Raw genomic sequence first — 12014 nt, 5'->3', positions numbered from 1 at the left:
TATTAGAGGAAGTCTTTGGGGGCTTCTGTGAGAGATTCTCCTTCTTGAGTAGAGGTGGGCAGGGTTCAAGAAGGTGCCCCCTTGCTTCCGACTTGAGTGCTAACTGTGCAGATGTCACGGCTGGAGTGGAAGCAGCCACACGGCAACCGTGAACCAGTGACACCAATATTCTGTTAACGGTATAACGGAGAGGCAGGAGGCACCTGGGTCACTGATGACATTGTGAGCCACCAGACCACCTCTGGACCTCCCATCTCTCACATCGTCATTAAACATTCAATGTTAGATGCCTTCATAGTTTAAGCCACTCTTGGTAGGGTTTTTCTGTCACTTCAGCCAAACACATCCAACTGATACAGCCTTCTAGTGTTGGTTAAAATTTCTCTGTTCTTAACTAGTTCCCCAGCAGACTTGGATCTCTGCCCCTGTCCCTGTACTCTACACCCATGAGCTACGGTGCTCTGTCTGTCTGGTTGGCCCATTCATGTTTGGTCTGTGAACACCTCTGAGACAAGCCTCTGCCTTTTCCTCTCTGGCCAACCTGACCCTGCACGCAGTGGGCCTTCGGGTCACCCCAAGGGACCTCACCACACCCTCTCCTCCCCCATCATGGCCAGAGCCTCCAGCCGTCATGAAGTCTTCCAGTTCACTTTGGCCCAAGCACTGCTTCCGGACCCTGAGGGCTTCGACAGCCTCTTCAGTTTTAAGCGTGAGGTCTTTTCTAAATAGAACTTTCCAGCTGTCAGCTCTTGCCTCGTGTGTCCCTTCAAGTGCTAAGCTGTTGAGTTCTTGTCAGCTTGGCCTTTCCTGTGGCAGGCACGGGAGGCCACAGTGCACAGAAAGGAGTGCACGAGTGAGACATGGAAAGTGCAGTGATGGATACATCCCATTCCAAACCGAGTGAGACTCTTGGCATGTTCTGGAAAAGACCTTGGGTGTGCAAGTCGGGCGTCAGGTTCCCCAAGGCTCCAAGGAAAGAGATGTCCCCAGGCATAGTGGAGGGGTGAAGGCTCTTGGCCTCCCTTGTAGCAGCTCCCAATGCCGGCTGTGAATGGGGGACTGCCCTGTGGTCACAAGAGCAGGACTCTTCCAAGGAAAGCAAGGGAAAGAGAGGGATTCTAGTCCTCGGGGAACTGGGAAGGTGTGTTAGTGCTGGGGAAAGAAGGTCCCTGCCTGCCTTCAGTGCACATTGCTTTTTTGAGTCTTGTAACAGGCACATGACAGTTACCAAGTCTCAGGCACCCACAGAATGCCAGGCGTGGGGCCAGGTGCCCTGACACACGGACAGGCCATACCATGAGGCTTCTCAGGCTGCACACAGCAGAATCCAGGTGTGCAATCTTGGCTTCACACTTCCAAGCTATAGCCTTGTCACCTCCTTTCTCTGAGCCTCTGCCACGTCCTCTAAAATGGGGTCATCAGTTGCTACCTTAACAGGGTCGGTCCTATGAGGATTAATTTGGGTAATGTGACTGGCCCAGCCTATAGCAGGCTGCCAACAGATACGGTTTGAATCGATTTGGATCTCCAGGTTAGACTGTGGAGTTTTGCACTGTTATCTCAAAGTCCCCCTTGAACCTAGCCTAAATCCATACTGTCACAATTCCAGGATGCTCCATTTAGACAACTTCAAGGAACAATTGGAGTTGTTGTTGTTGTTGTTGTTGTTGTTGTTTTTTTGATAGCCACTGAGTGACAGAAAAACCAAATCGGCTTAAACAAGCAATCAAACGAAGCAAGAGAGAATGATTTACGTACCTAAGAAGGCTAAGGGCAGACAGTTTTAGGCAAGGCCGTACCTGGGTGCTTGATGACATCAGTAGCAATCATCTTTCCCGACCTCTTGGCCTTGCTTACTTTCCTCTGTGCTGGTGTCATTCTCAGCTGGGCTTTTCTGTTAGGAAAGCAAGATGGCCCCCAACAGTCACCTTCAGCCTCCCAACAGAAAAAGAACCCCTCATTCCCTATGATTCCAGCCCTAAGGTCTGGACCCACTGGGACCTGACTGGCACATACCCAGTGCTGAACCAATCACTGTGGCCAGGGAGGATGGCCAGATTGAGGTCGTGTGACCACCCTCCCTAAGGAAACTCCTGAGCTGTTCAACCTGTTTTCCTGGGTGGGAGTGAACCTGAGAGAACAGAGGTTAGTGTCCAGTTGCTGCCCTCCTCTGTGCTCAATATCCTGGGTTGCACCTGCTCTTATCCTCTTCCCGCCACCCCACTGTCTTCGTGGCAGCACTTCTTACCTTCCCCCACTGCTTTCTTCGGTACCATTTCACCCATACCAAAAAGGAACACGACTTCCTGTTTGAATTCAGGATCTGGGGCCCAAGCCCAGCTTCAAGATTTTTTTTTTTTTTTTTTTTTGCGTCCCGGTATAATCGTTTATTCAGTCAACCAGTGTCCAATGAGTACCTACTATGTCCTCCAGTGAGTTTTCAGGGTCTAATTATTCTGGGTTTCTGGGGGGAAATCCCAGGAGCCTTCCAAGGAAATGAGTTTTGTCTGAGCAAGCATCTAGAGGCTAGCTTCCAGTCCCTCGGTGCCACCCACTGTGTGGCCCCGAGGGAAGTCTTTCCCCTCTCTGGACTTGTGCTTTCTTATCTGAAAAAATGAGGCACTGGGAAAGTTGAAATCCTGGAGCCCTCTCAGCTCTGACATCCTGTGTGGCGGGGTCTTAGAACAAGCCTCTCCAGGTGAGTCAGCCTGTAAGCACCATGGACAGTGACCACAACACTCCCTCTGCTGCCACAGGGAGCATCTTATTTGCTGTCCCCGTGGGTGCGCTGAACTGAGTCCACAACCATACAGTTCTGTGTCTGAACCTTCCACTTCTTGGCTAATGAGAACATCCAGGGCAGAGGAGACCCCACGGCTTTCTGTGCCTGTGTGGACCCCAAGGCTCTAAATTCCTGTAAGGTGGCCTAATGCTGCTGCTACAGAAATTCTCTTTTGAGGTGTTTGTGAATCCCAAGCCCTCCCACCACCGAAAGTCAAGTCTGGAACTCTGAAAAGAAAGCATAGGGAGGGAGGCTACATGGAGGAGAGGAGAGGATTCTATAGAGGTTGCTATATGTCCATGGAGTCCATCCTTCCTCTGCCTCCCTGTCCCTCCCTTCTTCTTCTCTCACCCACCACCCTCCCCTTTCTCTGTTATAGCCGAAATTGGTCAATAGCCCCGTGGAAGAAAGAAAGATGTGCCTGATGTGTCAGTAGGGAGGCGAGGGATCCTTTTGAGGCATGCCCAGTGGGAGGACTTTCTTTTTCTTCTGGTTGAGTCTAGTTTCTCTTCACTCTTAACACTTGGAGACATGAATTAATTCCCTTGGTCACTGTGTCACTCATTTGTCAGCTCACTCGCCTGCTCACCACATCCATGTGTTCCCATCTTTATTTAGTTCAGCCGTTTTTTTTTTTCAAGCAAGAAGGGAGATTTCTTAGGAAAGAACATAGAGAACCCAAGGACAAGTAGAGAATAGAGTAGCTGGTCCTCCCCAAAGATGGGAGCCAGCAACTGTTTAAGACATGAGAAGCCAAGCCTGCTGTATCTTTTCACCATTCTGGCATCACACATTCACTCACCTCTGCTCCTCTTTGTACATCACTAGATCCTTCCATCTTTTAAACCTCTTGGCTTCTCTCCATTTCCACTGCCATGACCCTAGTGTAAAGTACTTTTCTTTTTTTTTTCCCTGGGAATACTGAGGCAGCTTCCCGAATTTTCTATCCCGAATCCCACCCTTGCCCATTTCCAATCTGTGTCTCTCACTACAGCCAGAGGGATTTTTAGAAATGAACAGTTTATTCAACAGATTTCACTGATCCTAGGAAAGACGTCAAAATCATAAGCACGGTGTGGAACTGGATTACCACTCCCCCACATTCGGTGCCCTGTATCGAAGTGCCCTGCTCGGTTGGAGGATTATACAGCATGGCCCATGTTGTCCTCAGGCATGGCAGAGGGGCTGGTGAACAGTGAAAACAGATGTGAGCACACGCTTTAAGAACCAGTGAGTAATTTACCACTTTTCTTTTCCTTTTTCCACGACAATGGCAATATTCCAGACAGAGACAGACTGCTCTGTCAACCTGAGTCCAGAGGGGAGAGGAGACGAAGGAGAGCCACATGTGCGTGTAGTCTGAGACATAAAGAAACTTTATTGTAGGCCACTGAGATTTAGAGAATTGTGTGTTATGCAGCGTAACCCATCCTAACCTAACCGATATGCATAATCCATGAACTCTTGCCCATCGCCCCATTGCTTTGCTGAGGCACCACTGGCCTTTCGGTCCTTACACAAGTTGCTCCCTCCCACCTTACAACATTTGTCTGTGACTCTCTCTCTCCTGGGAAAGTTCTTCACTCCCATTGTTGGGCAGTTGACAGTTACTCACCAATGAGGTCTTGGCTTCACTGTGAAATACTCAGGAAAGGATTGCCTGGTCTCTGTTCAGAATACCTAGAATTTACCTTCTTTGTCATTAGAACTCTTTCACTACACTCTAAGTTTGAGGAAAACAGAGCCCAGGGATTTAGATCATGCTTCTTTGAGGCCCTACTCCACCCCCCCCACCAATGTGCCCGGGCCCATGTTGAGGGGCTGGAGGTAACGGGGGTACATCAGCCCTGTGCCCTGCTCCCACCACCTGCCCCGTGACGGGGGAGATAGGTGTGCAAGCAGCAACATTTGAACCCATTATGATCGTTCTAGCAGGAAATTAGTGTAAAGAAGCCAGCGAGAAGGCAAGGAGACTGCCTGGAAGAGGGGGAGTCAGAGATGACTTTGAGTAGGATTTGGAGATGTCCAGGTGGGGGGAGCTTCCTGGGAGAGTGGGCGATGGGGGGATCTGATGGAGGGATTGTAGGGCAAGAAGTGGTGCCCAGAGTTTCCAGGACTTGAAAGAGGATGAACCCAGGAGAAGTTGGAACCAGAAGTAAATATCTGGCATCTGTGTGTATTCCTGGGAACACAAGTGAGCATTCCTGTTGGAGTGCCTTTGCAAGCCCATGGTGTTTGCTTCTTGGGGAAGAGGGATGGTGATAAAGATGACAGTGGGTTCCAAGCCCTTTCACACAGTGGATATCAGTGGCAGGCTCTGATCCGAGGTTGTGGTGGGCGTGTGTGGGCAGCTGTGTTCCCAGACACAGCAGCAGGAGAGACATCTTTGTCTCCACTCTGCTCATTGGACACGTCTGGATGCCTTAAATTCCTGACCTTGTCTTCTAAGAAAACCCACCACGGTTCTTTCTAGCGAATCAAGGCTTCCTGTGTACACAGCCCGGTAGTCATTTAAAACGTGTATCAGGTGAACAAAATGAAAGAGAGACGAATCGCCGAAGCATCACGTCCCTGGGTATGATGTCTCTCCACATGATCTTGTTATTAAAAGAATCCGCAGGGACACGGATGAAACCAGATGCTTCATAATTAGGGGCTGTGGTCACTCAGCAGGCCCCTGCTCTGGGGAAATGAGGTGTTTCCTGGGGTTTGAGGGCCCTGATGGGACATGACAGAAAAGCTTCTCAGCCTCCCAGAAGGTTGGAGGGTGGGCAGTGATGCTGGAGAAGTCACCCACCTCTGTGGCCCTTGAGTTTCTCACTGTTGGAATAGGGAGGGAGGTGAGGACCTGACCTCCTTGGAGCGCTGACTCACTGGTCTGTGCCCTTAATTGGCAGTAGTGCTTCTTGACAGTTCTGGAGAAGATTCCAGAAATTTGTGGATTTTCTGGTGGTGATGTTTTTTGTGAGGTGGGTGTGCATGACGTTCTGGGGCCATACTGACAGGGGACAGACCCACAGGAAACTCCAGGTACCAGACCCAGCACACAAGCTCTCTTTCTCGGGAAAGACGCTGACTATTTCTCTGTGTGGTGTTTGAGAGAGGGACGTCAGCGGTCACTGGAATAGGGGGGGGATGGGGGAGGGAATGGCAAAGCAAGGAGGAGTCTTGTTATGAGAGCGCTGGGACCATGCCCAGAGGAGGAGGGTTATATCCACCGGCCCTAGTGCCCCCCGCCCCTGTGGGAACATAAGCCCGACTCAGTGCCAGGAGGGGGATACAGGGGGGCCCAGAGGGGGGTCAGTGGGGAAGGAGGGAGGGCCATGGCAAAAGATGAGCCTGCAGGCCCAGACAGGCCTAGGCTGGGGTGAAAGGAATGCCATCCTCCTGCCTCAGAGAGCTGTTAGAATGTGGCACAACGGGGCCGCTCACGCGCTCCTTTGGGCTAGAGAGGTGTTGCTGACCGGCTCCTGCCTGGCCCTTTGCCTGTCTTGCCGTTTTTCAGGTCCAGCTCAGAGCTCACCCGCAGAGTGTAGACATAGAGCCTGTCACCCACCACGGATGGGAGCACGGGCTCTGGTCAGATGATGGGGGGGGGCAGGGACCCCCCACACGGCGGACAGCGGAGGCCACAGGCGTGGGACTGTGTAGAAGCTGAGGAGCCCTGCACGGCTGCTGCGTCCGGCTAGGGTCAGTTCCAAAAGCCCGGCATCCTCTGCCTCAGGGCCCTGCCTAGGGCTCAGACTAGCTTCCACGGTCGAGCTGTGTGAGGCTTCAGAACCTTCCGGCCACAGCTGCCAGGGACCCTCTCCAGATGCAGCGATAGGAGTACTCACCAGCCTCCCCCCTCAGGGGCCTCTGCCCCCACCACCACCTGGGCCCGGCAGGAGGACTCTGTAATGGCATCCTGGCAGTGCCTGCTGCATCAGACTGTCAGAGTCCATCGCTGCGTGCTGTGGCCTCCATGTGGAAACAGGGTGCTGCAGATCAGCATGTCTGAGTGTCCCACAGATGAGTGGTGGGAGGGGGGAAGACCTAGTGGTAGCCACTGCACCGCAGACATTTGCACTGCTGAGTACACCCCCTATCTTTTGCCCCCCCATATGGAGAAACTGGGGCCCAGAGGGAAGAATGCCCTCGTCCAATTGCCTGTCCTTTCACTTCCCGCTCTGGCCTCTCGACGGAACTCTTGGTACCCCCCGTGACACCAGTGAAAAACAGTAGTGAACTATGTGTGTGACAAGGAAATCATACTGGATGTGTCTGGACCCACACCATGTTTCTCTTCTTGTTTTTCTCCTTTGCCTCTGTTCTGTTTTAATATACTTCGTGTGTTTCGTGCATTATGAAGGATGGTGGGACAATGAACATCCGTGGGCCCGCAGCTCAACTCCAGAACTAGAACATTCCCAGTCACTTCCATCTTCTCCTTGCCTGGAGGTCACCCCTCTCTGCAATTTGGTGTTTGTTTGTTTGCCATTCTCTTGCTCACAGGCCGACTGAATAAGCCTAAACATTAGATTGCTTCTTTGTTCTCAAGCGGTAAAAACTTGCTCTCTGTATGTAGATCTCTAAAATTTGCATTTTTGTACTCAACATTTCCCTGTCTCTAAGCTTGAGCTGTGCTGCTGTGTAGCTGGAGTTTGCTGTCACCAGTGTGGAAAGAAATTGTGTGACTGTGCTACAATTTCTTTTTGCATTGCTCTGTCAATGAGTATCTGGGTCATTTCCTTTCTTCCCCTCCTCTTGCTAACAGTGCTGCGACGAACTCTTCTTGGGTGTGCCTTGTGTGACTCCTGGGAGTGGATTTGCAGGGTTCTAAGGTATGGGACTGGTCAACCTAACAAGAAAAGGCCAAAGTGGTTTTCAGTGTGGCCAGACCAGGTTTCACACTCATCAACCGTGGGTGCCAGCTGATCCTCTCAGACCCTCGGTGCTTTCAGATGTCACATGTCTTCCTCACTGTGAGCCTGATGGATGTGAAATCTCTCACGGGGACCTTACCTTGCACTTCCCTGCATCCTCGTGACATCCGGCAGCTTTTCCCGTGTTCATCTGTGCACTCCGTTTCCTCCTCTACGACATGCCTGCTGTGGTCTTTTTGCTCATTGCCTCTCTTCTTCCTGTGGATTTGTAGGACTTCTTTATGTATTCTGGATACTGATCCTTTGCTAGTTGTACATATGCCAGAGGTCTTCTGCTTTTAGTGATTTGTCTTTTCACCCGTCATTTGGTGAAGGGAAATTTACATTTTCCTGCAGTCAAACCTATCGATTTTTTTTTTTTTTATGCTTACTGAGCTTTTAACACTTTGTTAAAGAAATTGTTCCCAACCCCAAGTTTGGAAAGATATTCCCCCAGAATATCCCCCTCTTCAACTTCTCTTTTTCAAATATAGATTTTTAATGTGTCTGGAATTGGTTCCGATGTCCCCAGCACCGTTTACTAACTGGGGCCCCTTTCTCCAGTCACATGTCAAGAAGCCTTTTTAAAACTCCTAAGAATTGAGCTCTTCAGATCTCTGATCATTTGTAGCACACCTGCAGTCATTCATGCCTGCTGTCCGCGTGTTCTCCCCTCTCCCTCTTTTTACCATTGCGATCCCTGGTACGTGCAGGTGCCCCAGGAGGCCCTGTGTAGCCATGTATGGATATTTTTTTCTATGTTTCTTTCTTTATCATTTTTTGAGAAGGAGAGAGAGAGAGAGTGGGGAAGGGGCAAGGACAGAGAAAATCCTAAGCAGGCTCCATGCTGTCGGTGCAGAGCCTCATGTGGGGCTCAGTCCCCTGACTCTGCGATCGTGACCTGGGCTGACAGCAAGAGTCAGACGCTTAACCAACAGAGTCACCCAGGCGCCCCATCCATGGATGTTTTTGTGAGGATGAGGAAACAGGAGCACAGAGGAGGGTTGAGTTTGTAATGGCCACACAACGACCGTGTTGGGTGACCCCAACGTGGAGTCTGTCTCTGATTCTCTGAAGGCGGGTTCTGTGTTCCTTCCTCTTGGTGTCTGGCTGTGCACAGTAGGGCTGGTGGGTTGGGACCCAGGACCCTGGGGCTGTCAGTGGAGGGATCAGACATGACAGCCTGCCTTTCCGTTTCCATCCCATGGGCTCCCCTGAGCTGCTGTGAAACTATTTGGACACATTGTTCCTGGGGGCCTGAAAACCTCCTGCCACCTCTGCTTCTCACCCCTGCCTCATCCCTCCTGCTGTCCTTTTGATGATGAAGCAGCTGAGGTTTAACTCCTGCCTCTCACTCCCCACCAGCTCCTTGCCCAGTAAGGGGAGGGAGAGCCCTGGGAGCAGTACCCCAGCAGCCTCAAACCTGGAACAGAGTCGAATCCTTGCTGGGAAGGCTCCACCCTTGCTCTGAGTGATGCAGAGTCATGGCCTCTGATGATGTGGATGACAACTCACTTCTGCAGCATTTGTGATGTGCTGGGGCCCAGTCTGAGCATTCCGTGGGGGTCCTCGCCACCCTGTGAGGAGACACTGTTTTTACACTCATCTTATAGATGCGGAAGCTGAGGCTCAGAGCCGTTATGAGGCTTGCCTGGGGTCACTCAGCAGGGCAGTGATGGAGTGAGCTGCAATTTGATCCCAGGCAGTCTGGCTCCAGACTCCACGCTCTTTACCACGAGACTGCATGGTCCCTTTGGACCCCAACCAGGCCCTAGCTCTCCCTCCTGGTGACTGGTCCAGGACTCTGGGATGGGTCTGCCATGGGGCCCCTCACGGAGTACAGAAGAGCTTTGTCCCTGAACCCTGGATCCATGGTGGGTCTGGGCCTGCCCTGGGCCTCCTTGGGCCTGGAGGGTGCCCTTCCCAGCTTCCGAGGCTGAGCCAGGCCACCCGGTGTTGCTCCTGTTTGCGGCCGGGGAGTCCCAGCTCCAGTTAGAGACTTCTCTCTTTTGTAGGCTCTAGAAACTCTGAGAAGGGACCTAAATGGTGGGCCCTCGATTAAGGGGTTTCAGAAGGCAGGAGCCCCAGGGACACCTTGCTTTGTGAAGCCTCTTGTGTTCCAGGGAACTGCTCTCTGTGGCCACCTCAAGACGAGGTGTTTTTGACAAACATGTGTCACCTGCATAACACTTGTAAGCAGTTATGCCATGGCCATAAACCTGGGCTTGTGCGGCCGAGTGAGATACCAGCTCCTACATGTGGCTAAAGCACTGCCAACAGTGTCTCTGCTGGTTTGTCTGGCAGTGGGGGGTGCCAGGCTGCTTCAGGACACATCAGCTCCCAGGCAGTGGCTGTGTGCTATGAAGGTCCCAACGCCGACGTCTTTCTCAGCATCCCACCCTCCCTTCCTAACCTTCGCTGGCTCCCTCTGGATGTCTCACAATGTGGACACTTTTGCACCCAGTCATGCTAATTGCTCTGAAAAGAAATAAAGCGGACAGTGACACAGGCCATTTGGTAAGAATGATCTGTGATCTCCGGTTTGTTTAACAAAGCCTACTGGGTCAGAGCCTGAAGGAAATGGGGGGGAGCCGTGTGGGTATCCTGGAAGAGCATGCTAGTCAGGAGAGTTGCACATGCAAAGGCCCGGAGGTCAGGTTAGGTCTTATGGGTTGGAGGCAGGTGTGTCTGGAGTGCAGTGAGAGGCACAAACCTGGGAGCAGGGTGGGAATAGGGAGCATGGTGTGGGATGGTGTGGCATTTGGGTTTCACCTGGAGTGTCATGGAAAGCGGCTGGAAGGCCCTGGGTAGGTCCAGGAAACCGTAGAGGAGGCCAGATGGCTTAGGCACAGCCACTACCAGGCCAACTATACCTTGGTTGTAACTGTGAGGACTGTAGATCCTAGCTGTACAGCAGAACCCAGGTAACAGCAAACATGAGGGCCAGGTGAAGGTCCCAAGGCCAGCCAGTCCATCTGTCTGCAGCCAGGCCTCTGCCTATAAATCCTGCAGCCTGTGCATCCTGCCCAGAATGCTGGGATGCCTGGATCTGTTAGTTTCTGCTGCGGAATAACCACCCCGAAATGTACCAGCTTGCACCAACTGTTGAGTTAGCTGAGCAGCTAGCTGGTCGGGCAGGTCTTCCAGGCTCCCTCAAGCATGTGTGGTCAATGGCAGAGGTCGGCTGATTGCTGGCTGGCTGTTGGCCGGGGCGACTAGGGTGGTGGTGAGTAGACTACATGTGTCCCATTCTTCCAGGAGGCCATCTGGGCTTCTGCACATGGTGGTGCCAGGGTCCCAAGAGGGTGGGCACGCAAGGCCACGAGGCTCTTTGAGGCCTACGCCTGCTGAAATTGGCACGGCATCATTTCCACCACATTCTGTCGGCCAGAGCAAGTCACGGAGCCAGTGCAGATTCAAAGCGGGGGGGTCTAGACCCCACCCCTGATGGGAAGAGCTGCCCCATCATAGTGCAAAGGGTACGGAGACAGGGGGGTGGAAGAACAGAGCTGTTTAGGGGTCAACCGCAGTGTCCCGTGTTCTTGAGAGAGGAGAAAGGCAGGAGCCAGGGCCCCAGAACAGTCAGCCATGGCTGTGTCTCTGTCGCCCTGAAGAAACCAGACCCCCAACAATCCAGGACTAGGCAGAGGAAGCTCGGACCATTTGTTACTTTGTCACCAAATGCCACCTAGCCAGTAGCGATAGACTCAACAGTCCCCATGGAGGGGTCTTTCTCTGGGATGCTTACACCCAAGGACTGCAGAGATCATATGGAACATCGCACACCTTTGGCACCACCTCTTCCAGGAAGCCCTCCAGGCTTCTTCTGGGCTCTCCCAGGCTCACCCGCCCCCCGTCACAGAAGACAGTGTACTTGTGTCCCTCATTGGTGCATGTGTGTGTCAGCCTCCTGAGTCAGAAAGGCCAAGGCCTGAGGACGGGGCTGTGTCTCACTCACCCCGAATCCCTACTCCTAGCTGGGAGTGTGCACTGAGGATGAGGCTGGCAAGGTATGGGTATACTGGGGACCTGCTTTCAGTGCTGACTCACAGTTGATGTCTGCAAGGGAAGGGGAGGGTCACTGTACCTGGTAGCAGGCCCCAGATGAGCTCGGCCTGGAGCGGGGACAGGGGGTGCTGGGAACGGATGCTGGATGCAGGTGGCAGCCAGAGCTCAGTGGAGCAAGGGCAGAGACCAGAGTCCTCTTGCAGACAGAAATGGGTCTCAAGCTCTGGGCGCCAGCACCAAGGCAGGAAGGCAGCCCACAGGAGAGCATGCAGAGAAGCCACTCTGGGTGTTCAAGGCCAGCACTGGGCAGATGGAAAGGC

The 12014-nt window shown here is 52.6% G+C and overlaps 1 long non-coding RNA gene across 2 annotated transcripts; it reads left to right on the top strand.

Moving 5' to 3' along the window:
- Positions 1-1992: 1992 nt before the first annotated feature.
- Positions 1993-10210, top strand: LOC122236181. Of its 2 annotated transcripts, none has more exons than XR_006214304.1 (3): positions 1993-2145; positions 3831-4012; positions 9810-10210. It is a non-coding gene; the product is annotated as an uncharacterized LOC122236181 (long non-coding RNA). The 2 variants fall into 2 exon arrangements; XR_006214303.1 differs by lacking the exon at positions 9810-10210 and adding an exon at positions 7134-8031.
- The last annotated feature ends 1804 nt before the right edge of the window (positions 10211-12014 follow it).

The sequence above is a fragment of the Panthera tigris genome (genome assembly GCF_018350195.1).
Source record: "Panthera tigris isolate Pti1 chromosome A2 unlocalized genomic scaffold, P.tigris_Pti1_mat1.1 chrA2_random_Un_scaffold_116, whole genome shotgun sequence".
NCBI classification, from domain to species: Eukaryota; Metazoa; Chordata; class Mammalia; order Carnivora; family Felidae; genus Panthera; species Panthera tigris.
Note: the sequence above shows the minus strand (reverse complement) of the source record. Positions and strands in the feature narration are given on the sequence as shown.